Source organism: Musca autumnalis, unplaced genomic scaffold (genome assembly GCF_047663935.1).
Source record: "Musca autumnalis isolate F117 unplaced genomic scaffold, ASM4766393v1 scaffold_4, whole genome shotgun sequence".
Classification (NCBI taxonomy): Eukaryota; Metazoa; Arthropoda; class Insecta; order Diptera; family Muscidae; genus Musca; species Musca autumnalis.
The window spans coordinates 213,821,071-213,842,673 of record NW_027411977.1 but is presented as its reverse complement, the minus strand read 5'-3'; the positions used below and the strand labels follow the sequence as shown (position 1 = coordinate 213,842,673).

At 32.7% G+C, this 21,603-nt stretch overlaps 4 non-coding genes across 4 annotated transcripts; 3 read left to right on the top strand and 1 right to left on the bottom strand.

The window, feature by feature from the left end:
- Positions 1-1,129: 1,129 nt before the first annotated feature.
- LOC141404429 (U5 spliceosomal RNA) lies at positions 1,130-1,252 on the top strand. The gene has a single exon (XR_012413028.1). It is a non-coding gene; the product is annotated as a U5 spliceosomal RNA (small nuclear RNA).
- A 3,694-nt stretch (positions 1,253-4,946) lies between these two features.
- LOC141404427 (U5 spliceosomal RNA) lies at positions 4,947-5,071 on the top strand. Its single transcript, XR_012413026.1, has one exon. It is a non-coding gene; the product is annotated as a U5 spliceosomal RNA (small nuclear RNA).
- Positions 5,072-11,878: 6,807 nt separating this feature from the next.
- LOC141404415 (U2 spliceosomal RNA) lies at positions 11,879-12,074 on the top strand. Its single transcript, XR_012413014.1, has one exon. It is a non-coding gene; the product is annotated as a U2 spliceosomal RNA (small nuclear RNA).
- Positions 12,075-21,044: 8,970 nt separating this feature from the next.
- LOC141404419 (U2 spliceosomal RNA) lies at positions 21,045-21,241 on the bottom strand. Its single transcript, XR_012413018.1, has one exon. It is a non-coding gene; the product is annotated as a U2 spliceosomal RNA (small nuclear RNA).
- Between the last annotated feature and the right edge of the window lie 362 nt (positions 21,242-21,603).

Genomic DNA, 21,603 nt, shown 5'->3' with positions numbered 1-21,603 from the left:
TTTTTCAAATACCTTCCCAACTATAAGCGTGGATTTTTAAAGAATATTTTTTCAAATACCTTCCCAACTATAAGCGTGGATTTTTAAAGAATATTTTTTCAAATACCTTCCCAACTATAAGCGTGGATTTTTAAAGAATATTTTTTCAAATACCTTCCCAACTATAAGCGTGGATTTTTAAAGAATATTTTTTCAAATACCTTCCCAACTATAAGCGTGGATTTTTAAAGAATATTTTTTCAAATACCTTCCCAACTATAAGCGTGGATTTTTAAAGAATATTTTTTCAAATACCTTCCCAACTATAAGCGTGGATTTTTAAAGAATATTTTTTCAAATACCTTCCCAACTATAAGCGTGGATTTTTAAAGAATATTTTTTCAAATACCTTCCCAACTATAAGCGTGGATTTTTAAAGAATATTTTTTCAAATACCTTCCCAACTATAAGCGTGGATTTTTAAAGAATATTTTTTCAAATACCTTCCCAACTATAAGCGTGGATTTTTAAAGAATATTTTTTCAAATACCTTCCCAACTATAAGCGTGGATTTTTAAAGAATATTTTTTCAAATACCTTCCCAACTATAAGCGTGGATTTTTAAAGAATATTTTTTCAAATACCTTCCCAACTATAAGCGTGGATTTTTAAAGAATATTTTTTCAAATACCTTCCCAACTATAAGCGTGGATTTTTAAAGAATATTTTTTCAAATACCTTCCCAACTATAAGCGTGGATTTTTAAAGAATATTTTTTCAAGCATTAACGCGGCCATGTCTTGGATTTTTAGGGAATATTTTTTCACGTATTAGCACAGCCAAAGGCGTGACTTGATAAGATGTTTAGTACACTTAAGCGTACTACATAAAACTATGCTGATGTTGGTTGTTGTTGCTTATGGTACGTTGCTCCTTGTACTACTGCCAACAACCCTTATATCTTGACACGAGCTCGCTTTTTTTTTTTTGATACATGTATGTTTTTTTACATCATTATCTCTTTAACTAATACGTTGTTATTCTATGTCCGTGTACACTTTGTTATAAAATAAATGTTTTGTTTTAATGAAAATTCTCATTAACTTGAGTTCCCCGTTGACTAATAGAGTTCAGTGTGTGTCGTAAATCTTTTCTCTGGCTTCTCTTCAGTTGTCGAATAAATCTTTCGCCTTTTACTAAAGATTTCCGTGGAGAGGAGCACTCTAATGAGTCTAAAATAATTTTTTGTCAGGCCTAGACTCTTTATGGGTTTGGGCCATAATTGAATAAATTTTGAAATATTTTATTAACACAAAAGGGGGTCTTATGCCGATTGAAATTTGGGGCTATGTGCTTAGCTTGATTCACTAAAAAGAGCTTTGGTCGGCGATTGATTTTGAGAGTAGCAAAATGCTAAGAATATGTACTTTAACAGTTGTGTGGCTTATATTAAATCAATAATATTTGTACTCGTATACCTTTCACCATAATATGGTGGGTATAATTAATTAAATTTGTCATTTCGTTTACAACAAACACATCGAAATATTCGTCGGAGACCCTTCTTGAAAAAATATTTTTTAAAAAATCTACGATTTTTGAAAAAATAGGATTTAAAAAATTTACGATTATTACAAATTATTTATTAAAAATTCACGATTATTGAAAAAATATTTTATGACAAATACACGATTATTGAGAAATTATTTTATAAAAAACCCACGATTATTGAGAAAATATTTTATAAAAAATCCACGATTACAGAAAAAATATTTTATAAAAAAAAATACACGATTATTGGAAAAATAATTTTTTAAAAAATCCACGATTATTGAAAAATATTTATTAAAAAATCCAAAATATTTTTTTAAAAAAAAAATCCACGATTATTGGAAAAACATTTTTAAAAATCGACTATTATTGAAAAGATACATATTTTTGAAAAAATCGAAAGCTATTGAAAAAATATTTTTTTAAAAAATCCACGATTATTGGAAAAATGTCATTTAAAAAAAAATTCAGGACTATTGAGAAATATTTGTAAAAAAAAACACGATAATTGAACAAATATTTTTTTTAAATCCACGATTATTTACAAGAAAAAATATTTTTTTCTAAAAATCCACGATAATTGACAAAAGGATATTTAAAAGAAATCCACTATTATTGCAAAAAATATTTTTTGTTATTAAATTCCGCGTTTAATGAATTTAATGAATTATTGAAAATATATTTTTTAAAAAATCCAAGATTATTGAAAAAAATATTTTTTTAAAAAATCCACGATTATTGGAAAAATGTCATTGAAAACCATTTTTTTTTTAATCCACGATTATTGATAAATATTTGTAAAAAAAAACTATTATTGAAAAAATATTTTTTTTAAAAAAACCACGATTTAAAAAAAAATATTATTTTTCAAAAAATTCCAGGATTAACCCTTCGTTGGACACCAACATTGTTTGTCATATTCGTAACACATGAGTCTGGCCAGACCCATAAAATTATTTTTAATTTTTTAGTAAACTTGATTAACATTTTCATATCGACGCCTCCAAACAATAGTATGCTAAGTCGACTTAGCATGTTTTCAAGTTCTTTACAATTTTATATTTAACATCCTTTAACTTTAATTCTGTCAAATTTTGGTAATGATCGGACAATCCGAACAGAAGTTATAAACAAATATTTACTTAGCATAGTACGGAAGGTCAAAGAAATTTCCAAACTTTTAGAGGTTGTCCTGCAAAACTCGCTTTTCAGAATTAGCAAACTATTATTTGGAGGTGTCGAACGTCCTTTAACTTAAATTCTGTCTAATTTTGGTAATGATCGGTCAATCCGAACAGAAGTTATAAACAAATGTTAACTTAGCATAGTACTGAAGTTCAAAAAAATTTCCAAACTTTGAGAGCTTCTCCTGCAAAACTCACTTTTTAGACTTAGCATACTATTATTTGGAGGTGTCGATATAAAAAGTTGTAGAATATGATTTTTCAAAATAGTCTGGCTTAATCCCTTTTGTTGTTTTAATATTTAAAACAACAAGTTTATTAGTGTGAAGGTTTGGCATTGTTCGCCAAGGGGTAAGGCAAGGAAGACTAGTTTCGATCCACGCCACTGGATCTCATCAGTTCCCTTTGTTTCTTGTTTGTGGATATTCTCCACCGAAGTTTTTTTTCAATAACTTCTTCAACAAGGAACTTTTTATACCCAAACATCAATCGTCAGCTCGAAGTATAAACGTAAACAAAGAAAACCCTTCAATGAGAAGTTTTTCTTTGGGTACCTAACACAACTCCGACGAAAGTGTTTACGAAACAAAGCAAACCTTCTTCCACTCGTATGTGTCGTTGATTTTTCAAAAAAAACACATACCCAAATGCTGTTTGGTAGCTTATATACCAACAACACACAAAACCGTGCCAGTGTTTCTCAAATAGAACATTGGTGGCGTTTATTTAATTGGGATAGCTGTTACAATTTTGATTTTTCAAAATAGTCTGGCTTAATCCCTTTTGTTGTTTTAATATTTAAAACAACAAGTTTATTAGTGGAGAAGGTTTGGCATTGTTCGCCAAGGGGTTTATTAGTGGAGAAGGTTTGGCATTGTTCGCCAAGGGGTTTGTTTACGTTTATACTTCGAGCTGACGATTGATGTTTGGGTATAAAAAGTTCCTTGTTGAAGAAGTTATTGAAAAATAACTTCGGTGGAGAATATCCACAAACAAGAAACAAAGGGAACTGATGAGATCCAGTGGCGTGGATCGAAACTAGTCTTCCTTGCCTTACCCCTTGGCGAACAATGCCAAACCTTCTCCACTAATAAACTTGTTGTTTTAAATATTAAAACAACAAAAGGGATTAAGCCAGACTATTTTGAAAAATCAAAATTGTAACAGCTATCCCAATTAAATAAACGCCACCAATGTTCTGTTGTAGAATATGTTTAAAGGACCCTAATCTTTAATAAATAATCCTTATTTGTCAAAAAACATGCCGAAAAACTATAAATTTGAATGATATTATCAAGTTAGTAAAACAGGACATATGCCTACGAAGTTAAAAATTCGTAGTTTTCTTGTCTCTATGCTCGAAAATCCTATTTATATTTCATTTTGAAGCACTATATTTTAGTTTTGGCCTATTATTCAGAATGAAGAGTGGCTATTTTATAACTTACCAGCTTATTGTAGTGCAATAACGATGATATCAAGAGGTAAATAAAGGCAAATATCCTAAGGATTTTCTTATAATTCATGTGGAGAATTCCATATTTGGACCAATCCACCCCATAAAAAGAGCAGAAAAGCTAAGTAATGGGTTTTATTAGTCCAGTTATGTGTATAACTGTCTAGAATACAAGTGTAACCCTATTTGCAAGGGATTTTGTTAGGTTGTGGTACATTCACTGATTTCAAACCCATATCCTGCTTTTGCGATCTTTTTATGTGCAATTTTGAAGACATGGTAGGGTGAAATGCGACAAGTTTCATAAAAGGGTATTCGTTTTGTCAAATAATGTAGGAATAATCAAATTTTAAGAAAATTTTCGGAAATTTTTGAATAAAAAATGGGTGGGGTCTGACCAGACTCATGTGTTACGAATGTGATATGTATGTCAAAAAATCCTTGTAGCTCCTTTTCTGGTGATCCTTTTGACTTCATGTTTCCTTCATTTGAAAGGTAAAAAAATTTCATGAAGCTACCTGGAATCTCAGGTTCATAGCTTTATCGTAACCCAGTTTAAAATGCAAAATAAAATGAAAAAGGCCTGGCCAGTCTCTGGTGTCCAACGGAGGGTTAATGAAAAATATTTTGTAAAACTGTATAGCAACATTTTAGTGAGAACGTTTTGTGACTGCTGTGTATGTCAAATTAATATTAGCTCCGTCAAACATTAACGAAATTTCTCATTCACTTTAGTTTCCCGTTGACTAATAGAGTTCAGTGTGTACCGTAAATCTTTACTCTGGCTTCTCTTCAGTTGTCGAATAAATCTTTCGCCTTTTACTAAAGATTTCCGTGGAGAGGAGCACTCTAATGAGTCTAAAATAATTTTTTGTCAGGCCTAAACTCTTTATGGGTTTGGGGCCATAATTGAATAAATTTGAAATTGACGGAAGTTTTATGGGCTTGCTCCACTTCTGTCGCGGGTTGGCCCGGTATTGCAGTGCCCCGGGATTTCGGCCCACATTCAATAATAAATTTGAAGAATTTGAAAGGTTTATTCCTACTATTTGCAGCCTTCTATTCTGGAAAATGGTTTATTAACAAAATGGTCTTATGGCGATTGAAATTTGGGGCTATGTGCTTAGCTTGATTCACTAAAAAGAGCTTTGGTCGGGGATTGATTTTGAGAGTAGCAAAATGCTAAGAATATGTACTTTAACAGTTGTGTGGCTTATATTAAATCAATAATATTTGTATACCTTTCACCATAATATGGTGGGTATAATTACTTAAATTTGTCATTTCGTTTACAACAAACACATCGAAATATTCGTCGGAGACCCTTCTTGAAAAAATATTTTTTAAAAAATCCACGATTTTTGAAAAAATAGGATTTAAAAAATTTACGATTATTAAAAAATGTTTAATAAAAAGCCCCGATTATTGAAAAAATATTTTATGACAAAGACACGATTATTGAAAAAATATTTTATGACAAAGACACGATTATTGAGAAAATATTTTATAAAAAACCCACGATTATTGAGAAAATATTTTATAAAAAATCCACGATTACAGAAAAAATCTATACTTATAAAAGAGTTCAGTAATGATGACTCACTGACTCACTGACTCACTGACTCACTGACTGACTGATTCATAATCAACGCCCAGGCTAAACGACTGGAGTTAGAATCTTGAAATTTTGAGGGAGTGTCACTCTTGGTCCCAAGGTGTCAGATAAGGCTGGATTTTTGGAAATTCGAACTAGAACGGTACGAAAAGTACTAAAAGGTACTAAATATGGTACCCTTAGTATTAGGCAAACGCGCAGAGCTAGAATTCTGAAATTTGGAATGAGGTTCACTTATGGAGAGTTAGAAAGGTGTACCAAAGGGTTTTTGGAAATTCGAACTATAAGTGTACGAAAAGTACTAAAAGTTACTAAATTTAGTACCATTTGGTATTACGTGAACGGATAGAGCTAAAATCTTGAAATTTGGAATGAAAATCAAGGTTTAGAAGATGAGTTGATATAAGGAGGTGGTTTTGAAAATGTGTACTCATGTGTACGAATAGTACTAAATGGTACTAAATTTAGTACCATTTGGTATTACGTGAACGGATAGAGCTAAAATCTTGAAATTTGGAATGAAAATCAAGGTTTTGAAGATGAGTTGATATATGGAGGAGGTTTTGAAAATATGTACTCATGTGTACGAATAGTACTAAATGGTACTAATTTGGTACAATTTGATTTTGGGCGAACCGATAAAGTCGGAATTCTGAAATTTGGAATTACTATTACTGTTGGAGTGTAGGTTTGAGATATCGAGGTAGTTTTCGAAATTCGTACATATGGATACGAAAGGTACTAAATAGTACCAAATAAGGTACAATTTGGATTTGGGGGAACGGATGGAGCTGCAATTCTGAAATTTAGAATTAGGATTACAGTCGGAGTGTAGGATAGAGGTATTTTGGAAATTCGTACTTTTGGGTACGAAAAGTACTAAATGGTACCAAATTTGGTACAATATGAATTTAAGTGATCGGATAGAGCTGGAATAGTGAAATTTGGAATAAGATTACTATTGGAGTGTGGGATTGGGATACTATTGGAAATTCGTACTTATGGCAACGAAAAGTACTAAAGTCGTACTTATGGGTACAAAAGGTACTGAGTGGTACTAAATTTGGTACAATAGGGATTTGGGTGAACGAATCGAGCTGGAAACCTGAAATTTGGAATTGAGATTACAGTTGGAGTGTAGGATTGGGGAAGTTTCGGAAATTCGTATTTATGTGTATGAAAAGTACTAAATGGTACTAAATTTGGTAAAATGGGGATTTGGATGAACGAAAAGAGCTGGAATCTTCAATTTTAGAATTAAGATTACTGTTGGAGTGTAAGATTGAGATAAGTTTGGAAATTCGTACTTATGGGTGGTAAAAGTACTAAATAGTACTAAATTTGGATTTGGACGAACAGGAAGAGTTGGAATTCTGAAATTTGGAATTAAGATTACTGTTGGAGAGTAGAATTGAGGTGATTTTGGAAACTCGTGTTTATGTGTACGAAATATACTAAATGGTACGAAATTTGGTACAGTTGAGATTTGGGTTAACATATAGAGCTGAAATCCCGAAATATGATATTACAATTACTGTTGGAGAATAGGTATAAATGAATGGTAGTTTTGGAAATTCGTGCTTATGGGATCAAAGAGTACAAAATGGTACAATTTGCATTTGGAAGAACGGATTAAGCTGGAATCCTGAAATTTGGAATTAAGATTACTTTTGAAGTGTAGGATTGAGGTAGTGTGGGAAATTCGTAATTATTGATACGGAAAGCACTAAATGGTACAGAATTTAGTACAATTTGGGTTTGGGTGAACGGATAAAGCTTGATTCCTCAAATTTGGACTGAGGGTGAGAAAAGGGTTTTTATAAACTATGAGTGTACGAAAAGTACTAAATAATACTAAATTTAGTACAATTTGGATTAGGGTAAACGGATAGAGCTGGAATCCTTAAATTTGGAATTGATATTACTAGGAATAAAGTAGTTTTGGCAATTCGTACTTAGGGTACAAAAGGTACGAAATGGTACAATAGAGATTTAGGTAAACGGATAGAGCTGGAATCCTGAGATTTCTGTTGGAGTGTAGGATTGAGGTAGTTTTGGAAATTCGTACTTATGGGAACGAAAAGTTCTAAATGTTTCTAAATTTGGTACAATGGGGATTTGGGTGAACGAGCTGGAATACCGAAATTTGGAACTGAGATTACTGTTGGAGTGTAAGATTGAAGTAGTTTCGGAAATTCGTACTTATGTGAACGAAAAGTACTAAATTTGGTACAACGGGGAATTGGAATCCTGAAGTTTGGAATTGATGTTATTGTTGAAGTGTACGATTGAGGTAGTTTTGGAAATTTGTATTTATGGGTACTAAATGGTACTAAATTTGTAACAATTTGGATTTGGGCTAACGTATAGAGTTGGAATCCTGATATTTGGAATTAGGATCACTGTACGAACAGTAATAATGGTACGAAATGTAGTACAATTTGGATATGGGTGAACGGATAGAGCTTATTTCCTCAAATTTTTACTGAGGGTCACTGATAAAGAGTAAAACAGATGTACCAAAGGGTTTTTGAAACTATGAGTGTGCGAAAAGTCTAAATGGTACTAGATTTGGTAAAATTTGAGTGAACAAATAGACCTGGAATCTTTAAATTTGGAATTGAGATTGCAGTTGGAGTGTTGGATAAAGGTAGTTTTGGAAATTAGTACTTATGGTGAGCGGATAGCGCTTGAGGCCTGAAATATGAAATTAGGATTACTGTTGGATTTTAGGACTGAGGTAGTTTTGGAAATTCATAAATATGGGTATGAAAAGTATTAAGTGGTACTAAATTTGGTACAATTTGCATTTGTGGGACGGATAGAGCTAGAATCCTTGGATTTGGTAAAACTACTGTTGGAGTGTGGGATTGAGACATGGAGGTAGTTTGTGAAATTCGAATTGTACCAACTGGTACTAAATAGTACAATTTTGATTTGAGTGCACGAATAAAGCTGGAATCCTGTTATTTGGAGTTAAGGTTACTGTTGAAGTGAAGGATTGAGGTAGTTTTGATACAATTTGTTATTGGGCGAACGGATAGATGTGAAATCCTAAATATTTCGAAATAATATTACTGTTATTATTTGGTATTCATGTCAGTGTAGGATTGGTATATGTGGTTGCCAGGATGAGTGTTGGTGTGTAGCGTATATGGAGGTGGTTTAAAAAGTACGTGCATACCATATATACACGAAAAGTACTAAATCGTTCTAAATTTGGTATCGGGTGTAGCGTCATACCATGAAAAGTACTAATTGTTACAAAATTTAGTACAATTTGCTTTTGTGTAAAGGGGTTTTTGGAAAGCCGTCCTAGAAAAGTACGAAAAATACTAAAGGGTACTAAATATGGAAGTTGGTACTTATGTGTACGATAAGTACTAAATGATACTAAATTTGGTACAATTTGGATTTGAGTAAATGAATAGAGCTGGATACTTGAAATTTGGTATTAAGATTACTGTTCGACTGCAGGATTGAGGAAGTTTTGGAAATTCGTACTTATGGGTAAGAGAAGTACTAAATGGTACTAATTATGGCACAATATGGATTTGGGGTGAAAGGATAGAGGTGGAATCCTGAAATTTGGAATTAATGTTGTTGTTATTTATTGTTGAACTGTAATATGGTCATTTATATTTGATGTATATTTCGGCTAAAGGTCAGTGAAAAGACGTTGTTTATGTTTAGTTTTAAATTTTTATTTTTATTCCAATATTTTGGTTGACTTCGTTAATTAATATAACTGTAGAAGTGTATGATTCAGGTAGTTTTGGAAAGTCATACAATTTGGATTTGGGTGAATTAATAGAGCTGGAATCCTGAAATTTGGAATTACGATTACAGTTTACGATTACGAAGGGTAGAATTCAGGTAGTTTTGAAAAATCGTACTTATGGTTACAAAAAGTACTAAATTTGGTACAATATGGATTTAGGTGAACGGATAGCGGTAGAATCCTGCAATTTGAAATTATGATTATTGTAGGCCTGTTGAATTGAGGAAAGACAATTCGTACATATGGGTACGAAATTTCTAAATTTGGTACAATTTGGATTTGGTTTAACGGATAGGGCTTGAGTCTTGAAATTCGGAATTAAGATTACTGTTAAAGTGAAGGATTGAAAATCCGAAAATCTTACATATGGGTACGAAGAATACGAAATGGTACTAAGTTTGGTACAATTTGGAATTGCACGAACGGATACAGCTGGAATCTTGAGATTTGGAATTACGATTACTGTTATTATTTTGTATTAATGCCAATGTAGGGTTGGGATATGTCGTCGAAATATGTACCATAAGTATACGAAAAGTACTTAATGGTACTCAATTTGTTGTTGGGTGTAGGGACAGTGCTGGAATCTGTATTTTTCGTATTTAGGGTGAGTATTGGCGTGCAACGCTGGTCTCGCTGTTAATGTGTAAGGGTGATATACGGCTAATATTTTTGAAAATCAAATAAAGGGGTACGAAAAGTACTAAAATAAAAAAAAAAATATTGATTAAAACTGGTATTAGTACAACAAAATTTTCAGTGTTCGTCATTTCCATATTATATATTGTTTATTTTTGTTTTATATCCTTTCCGCATACGAAGTAGCGGGCACTTTGCTAGTATTTTATAAAAAAATACACGATTATTGGAATAATAATTTTTTAAAAAATCCACGATTATTGCAAAATATTTATTAAAAAATCCAAAATATTTAAAAAAAAAAAATCCACGATTATTAAAAAAACATTTTTAAAAATCGACTATTATTGAAAAGATACATATTTTTGAAAAAATCGAAAGTTATTGAAAAAATATTTTTTTTTAAAAAATCCACGATTATTGGAAAAATGTCATTTAAAAAAAATTCAGGACTATTGAGAAATATTTGTAAAAAAAAACACGATAATTGAACAAATATTTTTTTTAAATCCACGATTATTTACAAGAAAAAATATTTTTTTCTAAAAATCCACGATAATTGACAAAAGGATATTTAAAAGAAATCCACGATTATTGCAAAAAATATTTTTTGTTATTAAATTCCGCGTTTAATGAATTTATTGAATTATTGAAAATATATTTTTTAAAAAATCCAAGATTATTGAAAAAAATATTTTTTTAAAAAATCCACGATTATTGGAAAAATGTCATTGAAAACATTTTTTTTAAATCCACGATTATTGATAAATATTTGTAAAAAAACGATTGAAAAAATATTTTTTTAAAAAAAACACGATTTAAAAAAAAATATTTTTTTTCAAAAAATTCCAGGATTAATGAAAAATATTTTGTAAAACTATATAGCAACATTTTAGTGAGAACGTTTTGTGACTGCTGTGTATGTCAAATTAATATTAGCTCCGTCAAACATTGTAGCTAAAATCCTCAACATACCGAAAATCGGAAGGCATTGTTATATAAGAGATATACCTAAACATGACGTTGACAGTTTTTGGTGGAGTAGTGTTGTGACCTCTAAGAACCTTAAATGTCAATTTACAGCTAGTTCGGTTAAAACGTTGAGCTAAAAAGGTACCGTTGTATTGAAGCAATGCCAAAACATGACCTGCCTATAGAAAAAAATATACTCGGGTGCAAAAATCTAGCTCAACTTTTGCGGACGCTAGATTGATTACAAAAGACGGACATGGGTAGATCGACTCAGAATTTTATCCTGAGAATATACATACAGTTACTGTCATTGAAAATGATGTAACCTGAAATAAAAAATGCAAACGTTGATAACTTGGAAACGAGTTAAGATTTTTTAACAATTCAAAATGGCATACAATTTAAGATGGCATACAAAAATATTCCGTTTAAAGGTTGACTGCCTTGCAACAATGCACACGCAGGGTTGATGTGGTAGTTGTTGTTTTCGCTTAGGAAATTGCTAGTTTTCAAAACCAGGTAGAAAATGCAGTTGCTGTTCTCATGAACGATCACCACTTGCTTTACTCCACGTATTTCGTTTGAAGTTTTTATCTTCGTTGTTCGAAGAGTATCTTTTTAATGTTTTTCGTTATTTTATAATTCTCAATCACTTCAGTTTACTCCTCACTCATAAGATTGTCGATGATCAGTGTTTAGTTATCGCTTCTCGGCCTTATGGCTAAGATCAAAGTGTAGTATCTGTTCTTATCAGCTTAACATCTGATAGATCCTCCATCGGAGGACAACAAATGTTAAACTGATTTTTGGAAATTGGCGGAACTTTAGGGGCTTGCTCCACTTCTGCCGCGGGTTGGCCCGGTATTGCAGTACCGCCGGGATTTCGGCCCACATTTAATAATAAATTTGAAAGGTTCATTCGTTCTATCCTGGTAAATGGTCTTGGCCTTTCTAGGTAAATTAAGATTGGGTTTTCTAGGATGCGAAGCACTCTTTCTTTCAGGAAGGATCTATTGAAGCACCCTTTCTTTCAGAAAGGGTCTATAGAAGTACATTTTCTTTCATAAAGGGTCTATAGAAGTGCACTTTCTCTCAGAAACGGTCTATAAAAGCACGCTTTCTCTCAGAAAGGGTCAATAGAAGCACCCTTTCTCTCAGAAAGTGTCTATAGAAGCACCCTTTATTTCAGAAAGGGTCTATAGAAGCACCCTTTCTTTCAGAAAGGGTCTATAGAAGCACTCTTTCTTTCATAAAGGATCTATAGAAGCACCCTTTCTTTCAGAAAGCGTCTATAAAAGCACCCTTTCTTTCAGAAAGGGTCTATAGAAGCACTCTTTCTTTCATAAAGGATCTATCTTTCAGAAAGTGTCTATAGAAGCACACTTTCTCTCAGAAAGTGTCTATAGAAGCACCCTTTCTCTCAGAAAGTTTCTATAGAAGCACTCTTTCTTTCAGAAATTGTCTATACAAGCACCCTTTCTTTCAGAAAGTGTCTATAGAAGCATCCTTTCTTTAAGAAAAGGTCTATAAAAGCATCCTTTCTTTCAGAAAGTGTCTATAGAAGCACCATTTCTGTCAGAAAGTGTCTATAGAAGCACCATTTCTTTCAGAAAGTGTCTATAGAAGCACTCTTTCTATCAGAAATTTTCTACACAAGCACCCTTTCTTTCAGAAAGTGTCTATAGAAGCACCCTTTCTTTCAGAAAGTGTCTATAGAAGCACCCTTTCTTTAAGAAAAGGTCTATAGAAGCACCATTTCTTTCAGAAAGTGTCTATAGAAGCACCATTTCTTTCAGAAAGTGTCTATAGAAGCACCCTTTCTTTCAGAAAGTTTCTATAGAAGCACCCTTTCTTTCAGAAAGTGTCTATAGAAGCGCCCTTTCTTTCAGAAAGTGTATATAGAAGCACCCTTTCTTTCAGAAAGTGTATATAGAAGCACCCTTTCTTTCAGAATGTGTATATAGAAGCACCTTTTTTTCAGAAAGTGTCTATAGAAGCTCCCTTTCTTTCAGAAAGTGTCTATAGAAGCACCCTTTCTTTCAGAAAGTGTCTATAGAAGCACCCTTTCTTTCAGAAAGTGTCTATAGAAGCACCCTTTCTTTCAGAAAGTGTCTATAGAAGCACCTTTTCTTCCAGGAAGGGTCTATAGAAGCACCCTTTCTTTCAGAAAGTGTCTATAGAAGCACCCTTTCTTTCAGAAGTGTCTATAGAAGCACCCTTTCTTTCAGAAAGTGTCTATAGAAGCACCCTTTCTTTCAGAAAGTGTCTATAGAAGCACCCTTTCTTTCAGAAGTGTCTATAGAAGCACCCTTTCTTTCAGAAAGTGTCTATAGAAGCACCCTTTCTTTCAGAAAGTGTCTATAGAAGCACCCTTTCTTTCAGAAAGTGTCTATAGAAGCACCCTTTCTTTCAGAAAGTGTCTATAGAAGCACCCTTTCTTTCAGAAAGTGTCTATAGAAGCACCCTTTCTTTCAGAAAGTGGCACCCTTTCTTTCAGAAAGTGTCTATAGAAGCACCCTTTCTTTCAGAAAGTGTCTATAGAAGCACCCTTTCTTTCAGAAAGTGTCTATAGAAGCACCCTTTCTTTCAGAAAGTGTCTATAGAAGCACCCTTTCTTTCAGAGTGGGTCTATAGAAGCACCCTTTCTTTCAGAAAGTGTCTATAGAAGCACCCTTTCTTTCAGAAAGTGTCTATAGAAGCACCCTTTCTTTCAGAAAGTGTCTATAGAAGCACCCTTTCTTTCAGAAAGTGTCTATAGAAGCACCCTTTCTTTCAGAAAGTGTCTATAGAAGCACCCTTTCTTTCAGAAAGTGTCTATAGAAGCAGCCTTTCTTTCAGAAAGTGTCTATAGAAGCAGCCCTTCTTTCAGAAAGTGTCTATAGAAGCACCCTTTCTTTCAGAAAGTGTCTATAGAAGCACCCTTTCTTTCAGAAAGTGTCTATAGAAGCACCCTTTCTTTCAGAAAGTGTCTATAGAAGCACCCTTTCTTTCAGAAAGTGTCTATGGAAGCACCCTTTCTTTCAGAAAGTGTCTATAGAAGCAGCCTTTCTTTCAGAAAGTGTCTATAGAAGCAGCCTTTCTTTCAGAAAGTGTCTATAGAAGCAGCCTTTCTTTCAGAAAGTGTCTATAGAAGCAGCCTTTCTTTCAGAAAGTGTCTATAGAAGCACCCTTTCTTTCAGAAAGTGTCTATAGAAGCACCCTTTCTTTCAGAAAGTGTCTATAGAAGCACCCTTTCTTTCAGAAAGTGTCTATAGAAGCACCCTTTCTTTCAGAAAATATCTATAGAAGCACCCTTTCTTTCAGAAAGTGTCTATAGAAGCAGCCTTTCTTTCAGAAAGTGTCTATAGAAGCACCCTTTCTTTCAGAAAGTGTCTATAGGAGCACCCTTTCTTTCAGAAAGTGTCTATAGAAGCACCCTTTCTTTCAGAAGTGGTCTACAGAAGCACCCTGTTTTCAGACAACTGCAAAGGCAACTGAAAAAGAGTCTCTCCTTGAAGACAAATTTGTCCGAGGGAAAGTTTTTTAAACACATTATTCTCCATATTTCAACGAACTGTATTGAATCCTTTACCATAAAAAATTAGCACTTCAGTGAAACCACCTCTAACATTGTCTAGGTGCTATTCTGCTGTCATTGTCTTGTCGCATCATAATGCAATTGTCGTGTCTATGTTTGCGTTACATTGCTTTCAACACACATTCGCAGACTCATTCACATCCCTCCAAGTTGTCCTTTTTTGGTCTGCGCACTCAGAGACAATGGCACGTAATTTTTGCCTACGTGTCTATGTGACAGGTTCAGTGTTGCCGTTTTGGGCATTTCGGCACAAATTTGGGCCGAATAAAAAATAATTTTTAATTTTGGGCCGATGGGCGGCCCATATCCATTTTGGGCCGTTTTCATGCTAATAATATTAAATAATATTTTATAAAATATCAAATATTAATCTTTGGGCTATTATTACATGCTCACTTTTACTATTGGATTGATTTGAAAACGTAAAATAAAACAATTTGGTGGCATTAAACGTTTTTTTTTTTCTATTTTTGGCATATATGTTACCTATAATTAACAACCTTAAGAATGAATTTCAAGCAGATAGTTCAGGTTTATCCTATTTATATCCGAGTGTAAACTCAAATTGTCTTTTTTATAAAAAAATAAAAAAGAGCATATATTGACATTGACTACAAAAATAAATCGTACCAGCTCGAAACTTCATAAATATTTGTAGGCACAAAAGCAGACAATTACATTTATGCACTCTTACTTAACAGAAAATAAAAAAGTTTGAAATAAAATTTGCTGTTTTGGAGTTTTATATTAAATTACTAGATCAAAATAATAAGAGAATAGACTATAAAAGTGACCCAAATACATCCCTTTATTACAACTCTTCTTTTGTTATAGTTTGGATTTTGCGTACAGATTTATAGCGTTTCGGCTAACTTAAAGTTGAAAGTAATGATTAAAATCGATGGAGGACCTTCTTTGTATTAAGGTTTGGTGTGAAAATTACACTTTTAATGCATCCACATTTTTTTTGCGTTTTCAAATCCATCCAATAGTAAAAGAAAGATGTAATAATGGTCCTTAAACTACTAAATACAATAACTCCATATAAGGTAACCTCAAACGAAGTTTTGCCTATTACACGCAGAGAAAAAATATTTTTTTAACTGGTGGTGGGCAAAATTTTATTTTCGCTGGCACCAAATAATTTTTTGGAGCAAATATTATTTTTAAGGCGATAATGTATATTGCCAATTTTGATTCTGTTCACCATATAAAACAACAACAATTCACAAAATCTTCATATATGGTAATATTTTCATAATTATCTGATGGTCGATCCAACCACAATCTGCTTAACTTTCTCATTTTGACATATAAAGTGTCAAAAACTAGGAACAGCTGTTCACTGCCAAAAGCAAATACATATTCTCTCATTAATTGTTCTGTCGCTGAGTAAAAAGGTTGTAAATTTTGTTTAATTTTCATTAAAAAGAATGGTATAAAATTAGTAAAAACAGACTCCAAATGAAATAGTTCGAGTATTTTTTGACGGTATTAATGACAACAATTTATTTGTGAATGAAGATATGAAAATGCGTAGAAAGAAAAATCAAAAAGTGACAAAAATATATCAGTGCCTGAGTTGTGTTTCATTTTCTTTCACTTCTTAAATAAAAAGAATCTCCGAATGTTTCGTGCAAATTTTGTGCATTATTTCATTTTGTAATTAATAATTAATAAAAATCGTATGCAAGTGATCAAAATAACTAGAAGATGAATGTATGAATAACATAAACATCTGTTGTTGTTTCGTAATGTTCTCCAACATAAACATGTCTTCGGTATAGGTATGGAACAAACGGAGAGACCACAGAGAGAACTGCATAGTGTTTTTTAATAAGTGTATTCTATATTATACTTATTTATTCTATTATATCCAAAGTGTTCTTAAATACATAAAATTTTATTTAAAATATATAGAAAAGTCTTTTAATGTGCAATTAATCACAAAGGTACAGTATAATTCCAAGAAAAATACTACTTATTACAGGCAACCACAACATGTTTCGACGGCTACCACATCATTTTAAAATATTACAAAAATTTTATTATTAAAATATGATAGTGGTTACCATATATCTATAATATATATTTTTATTTCAAAATATGGTGGCATGAATCATATTTTTTCTCTGCGTGTATGAACCATGTATTACATTTTCCCAGACTTGTAGAATGTGACCCCGATTTAATAGTAACAGATTGAAACACATCTTATAATACCTTTGGAATTTTTGTTGTTGAAAAATAGTGCATATTCTTGAAGTAAATGGCTATCTGTGAAACCATCTTTTTGTAAAAGCGTTTTGCGGTGCCAACGATAGCTCGAAAACGGATGGGCCGATCATAGTATATTTTTGTAAGCGTTTTAGGAACCTAATAAAACAGAATTAAAAAAAAATATTTTTAAAACAAAATTTGAGCTGTCAAAGTCAAAATTTCGATTTTAACGAAAAAATTGACTGTTTTTGTCAAAAAATTGGGCAAAATATTTTTTTTAATCTGTCTCGCTTTAAGGCAAGCGTTTTATGTACGAGGGCAGTTCAGAAACTTCTTAGCCTAGCACAAAAAGCGCGGTATAAACAGAAAAAAGTTAAGTGTTTTGGAAACATCCATCTCTGTTATGAACACATGTTAAATTTTGTTTCGATCTGGCAACTCCTTCATATAGAAACAGGTGTTCAAAAAAGACGCATCCGCAGTTTTTTTACAATGGAAAAATTAGAAACGCTTGCTGTCATTAAATATTTACATAAAAAAGGTTTATCGGGACAAGAAATTCATAATGATATGGTGAATGTGTTAGGTGAAAGTGCTCTTTCATATGCAACAGTAAAAAATTGGGTTGCTGAATTTAAACGTGGTCGTACAAGCATTGAAGATGAACCACGTAGTGGACGTCCAAAAACAGCAACAACAACAGAAATTGTAGCCAAAGTGCATGATATGGTATTAAATAATCGACGAAATTGCTAATATCATGGGCATCTCAAATGATCGAGTCCATTTAATTTTGCATGAAGAACTACAGATGAAAAAGCTTTCTGCAAGATGTGTGCCGCATTTGTTAACAGTCGATCAAAAACGCATAAGAATGAACATTTCTCAAGCTTGTTTGGATCGTTTTAAGCGAAATAAAATGGATTTTAAGCGTCGTTTCATAACTGTTGATGAGACATGGATCCACCACTATACTCCAGAGACAAAATAACAATCCAAACAATGGACTGAACCTGGAGGAAGTGCCCCAAAGAAGGCAAAAACAATTCAATCGGCTAGTAAGGTTATGGCAACGGTTTTTTGGGACTTCAAAGGTATTTTATTGATTGACTATCGGCAAAAGGGTAAAACAATAAATTCAGAGTACTATTGCAACCTTTCGGATCAATTAAATGTACAAAATCGAGAAAAACGTCCTGGCTTACAACACAAAAAAAATTTTGTTTCATCAAGACAACGCACCAGCGCACAAGAGTGTTTTAACAATGGCTAAAATCAACGAATTAAAGTACGAGTTGATTGACCACCCACCTTATTCTCCTGATTTAGCTCCCAGTGACTTTTACTTGTTCCATAATCTAAAAAAATTCCTTGCTGGCAAGCGTTTTACCTCAAACGTAGATGCAATTACAGTTGTAAACCACTATTTTGAAGACCTTGAGGAAAACTATTTTAATCAAGGGATAGAATTGCTAGAAAAGCGTTGGACTAAGTGTATTGTAGAGTTGGGCAATATAGTTCCTGGAGCGGATCGATCATTCTAGTTCCTTTTGCTAAAAGGAACTAGTTCCTTAATATAGTTCCATAGTTCCAAATAGTTCCGGCAGCGATATAGTTCAATGAATCTTTCTCTTTCATCGTTCTTTCTAATTCCTTCGTTCCAAATAGTTCCGAGATCGATATAGTTCAATGCATCTTTCTCGTTCCTCGTTCTTTTTATTTCCTTCATTCCAAATAGTTCCGTGAATGAAGTAGTTTAACGAATCTTTCTCTTTCTTTTTGTTTTCATCTTTTGGTGGATTAATTGGCATACAAATAAATAAATTGCAGCAATGTAACGAGGATGTTATTTACGTTTATTTAACAATGTGGCCGCATCTGAATGATGAAGGAACCGAACGTGAAAGATCGAAAAAGAAAATTAATTATATAAATGAAAGGAATTATATGCACGACTGGAGCTGGAACTACATGAATTAAAGGAACTATATAAATGAAAGAGCCGGATATAGTTCCAGTAGTTCCTTGTTCCTTGGAACTAGTTCGCTCCGGAACTACACAACTCTAGTGTATTGAAGTTTCAGGAGAATATCATGGTAGAACAAGAAAAGGTAGCAGCAATACCCAGCTGACTGAACTGGGTTGTAGTGTTAGTGTCAAATTCCATTCGACATTTTATGTATTTATTTCTATGTTCGATGTATATTAGGGATATATATTTTTGAAGAACAAATTTATTCATCAGAAAAAAAAACTATTTCCCATAAAGACGGCTTCATATCATTGACATGTAACCTCCTCCAGGTCCGAACGACATGCCGCACACTAAAACACCGCTTATAGAGGCGGTACAATATTTGTTAATATGTGTGGTATTTTGTTAAACTTGAAAAGAATAAAGCCCTAATAAACATGTGCTTTTTTGTTTTCAAAAGCAAATGATTGAAACATCTTCTCTTTTTTCAATGAATTACCAGCGACCCGAAACATTTTTGCAAGTATTCTACTTTCTGCGAGAAATTATGCATTTAGTGGAATGATATGGAAACATTCAAATTGAAAATCTAACGAGTTTTCATTCATGTTTTCCAAAATATTCAATCAAATTTGAAAAATTATTAGTTTTTAAATTCCAATAATTTATAGACATTTCCTTGTTTTGTTTACATTTACGTTGACACTAAGGTTTACAAACAAAAACAAATTCCTTTGTGGTTGTTGTTCGAGTTGTATTTGTTGTAGTATTAACTTTACCTTGTATTTGTTCTACCATGGGAGAATATATTGAAAAAGAAAAGTATTTTTGAAAAGCTAACTATTCTCTTTCATTGATAGGCTAAGAAGTTTCCGAGCCGCCCTCGTATTTAATAAGCTCACATAAATAATAAAATAAGGTCGTATGAAGATCGGTCAATTCGTTTTAAAGCTATCGTTGGCACCGACTTCAAAAACGCCGTTTCGAGAAACACGCACTGAAAGTTTATATGCTACATTCAAATCACAGTAAATTGTTGCCTTCCAATCATTATATCTCAGACAATTTTTTGCGACATAATTCCTTTACGTAAAAATAGACAATATTTTTTCGATTTTTCTAAAGTAATAAAAGGTATCTATGAGAAATATATATTTTTGTTTCAATTTTTAATGTTGGGCCGTTTTAGGTCGTTTTGGGCCGTTTTTAGGAAAATTTTGGGCCGAAAAAAATTTTTCGAACGGCAACACTGGACAGGTTGGCAAATATTTGACCAATAGAAAAACAATGTTGCATGTATTTCCAATGCGTATACGAATATCCTTTAATGTAAGGCAGCCATAAAAATCCTTTTTTTTTCTAGCAATGAATGCCTCTTAAATTTTAAAATTAAAATTTAATTCGAAATACAAAATTCCTTTTCATTGCTCTCATTTTGTTGCTTCTAATCCTTTCTACATCCTTTATGATCTATAAATGAAAAATCCCAACCAAATGAAGATGGAACACAAAAATAAGGACAAACTTTATCCTGGAGCTCTATACAACAATTTCACTCACATGTGAAAATAAAAATATTTTTCAACAAATTAAAATAAAAACCAACAACACTGACTGGGGTGAGAGAGAAACAAAAGCCACACACACCACCATATCCCTATTTAACTACAAAAACACACAACAAGGATGTTCACATGCCTTATGTGCTCATTACCGTGTCTTTGGTGACAGTTCATGCTCCTGTTAAATACAGGAAAAAAATTTAAAGGAATTTAGGTTTTTGTCTTTAGATGTGTTCTTGGTGCTACTGATGATGATGATGCTGTTATGTTCTACATAGAAATTGATAGTAACATTTTATTTTTTCTTCTTATTTTTTTAATGATGTCACTCACCATCCATTTGAAATGAATGAAAAATGCGTAATGTGTCACCCTAGGGAGAAAAATAAATTCATAGGTGGTGATATTAAATTCTTTAAATAAATTACCATGTGTACAAATTTGAGAATTTTTTGAGACACATAAACAATCCAATCCTCCTTTTCGGCCTAATATTTTTTTCTTCCTCCTCCTCAATATTTGAAATTTATTATTGATTGTGGGCCGAAATCCCGGCGGCACTGCAATACCGGGCCAACCCGCGACAGAAGTGGAGCAAGCCCCTAAAACTTCCGTCAATTTCCAAAAATCAGTTTAACATTTGTTGTCCTCCGATGGAGGATCTATCAGATGTTAAGCTGATAAGAACAGATACTACACTTTGATCTTAGCCATAAGGCCGAGAAGCGATAACTACACTGCGATCATCGACAATGTTATGAGTGAGGATTAAATTGAGGCGATTGAGAATTACAAAATAAGAAACAAATTAAAAAGAGGCTTTTAGAACAACAAACATAAAAATTCCATACAAATACGTAGAGTAAACCAAGTGGTGATCGTTTATGAGAACAGCAACTGCATTTTCTACCTGGTTTCGAAAACTGGCAATGTTCTAAGCGAAAACAACAACTGCCACATCAACCCTACGTTTGTTTTGTTGCAAGCAAGTCAAGCCTGATGATTTAGCGCACCAACATTTCTTTTTCGGCTTTAGTTTAACTAAAAGTAAATAGACATCTGTTTATATCAGCCTATGTGACAAATTCCGAT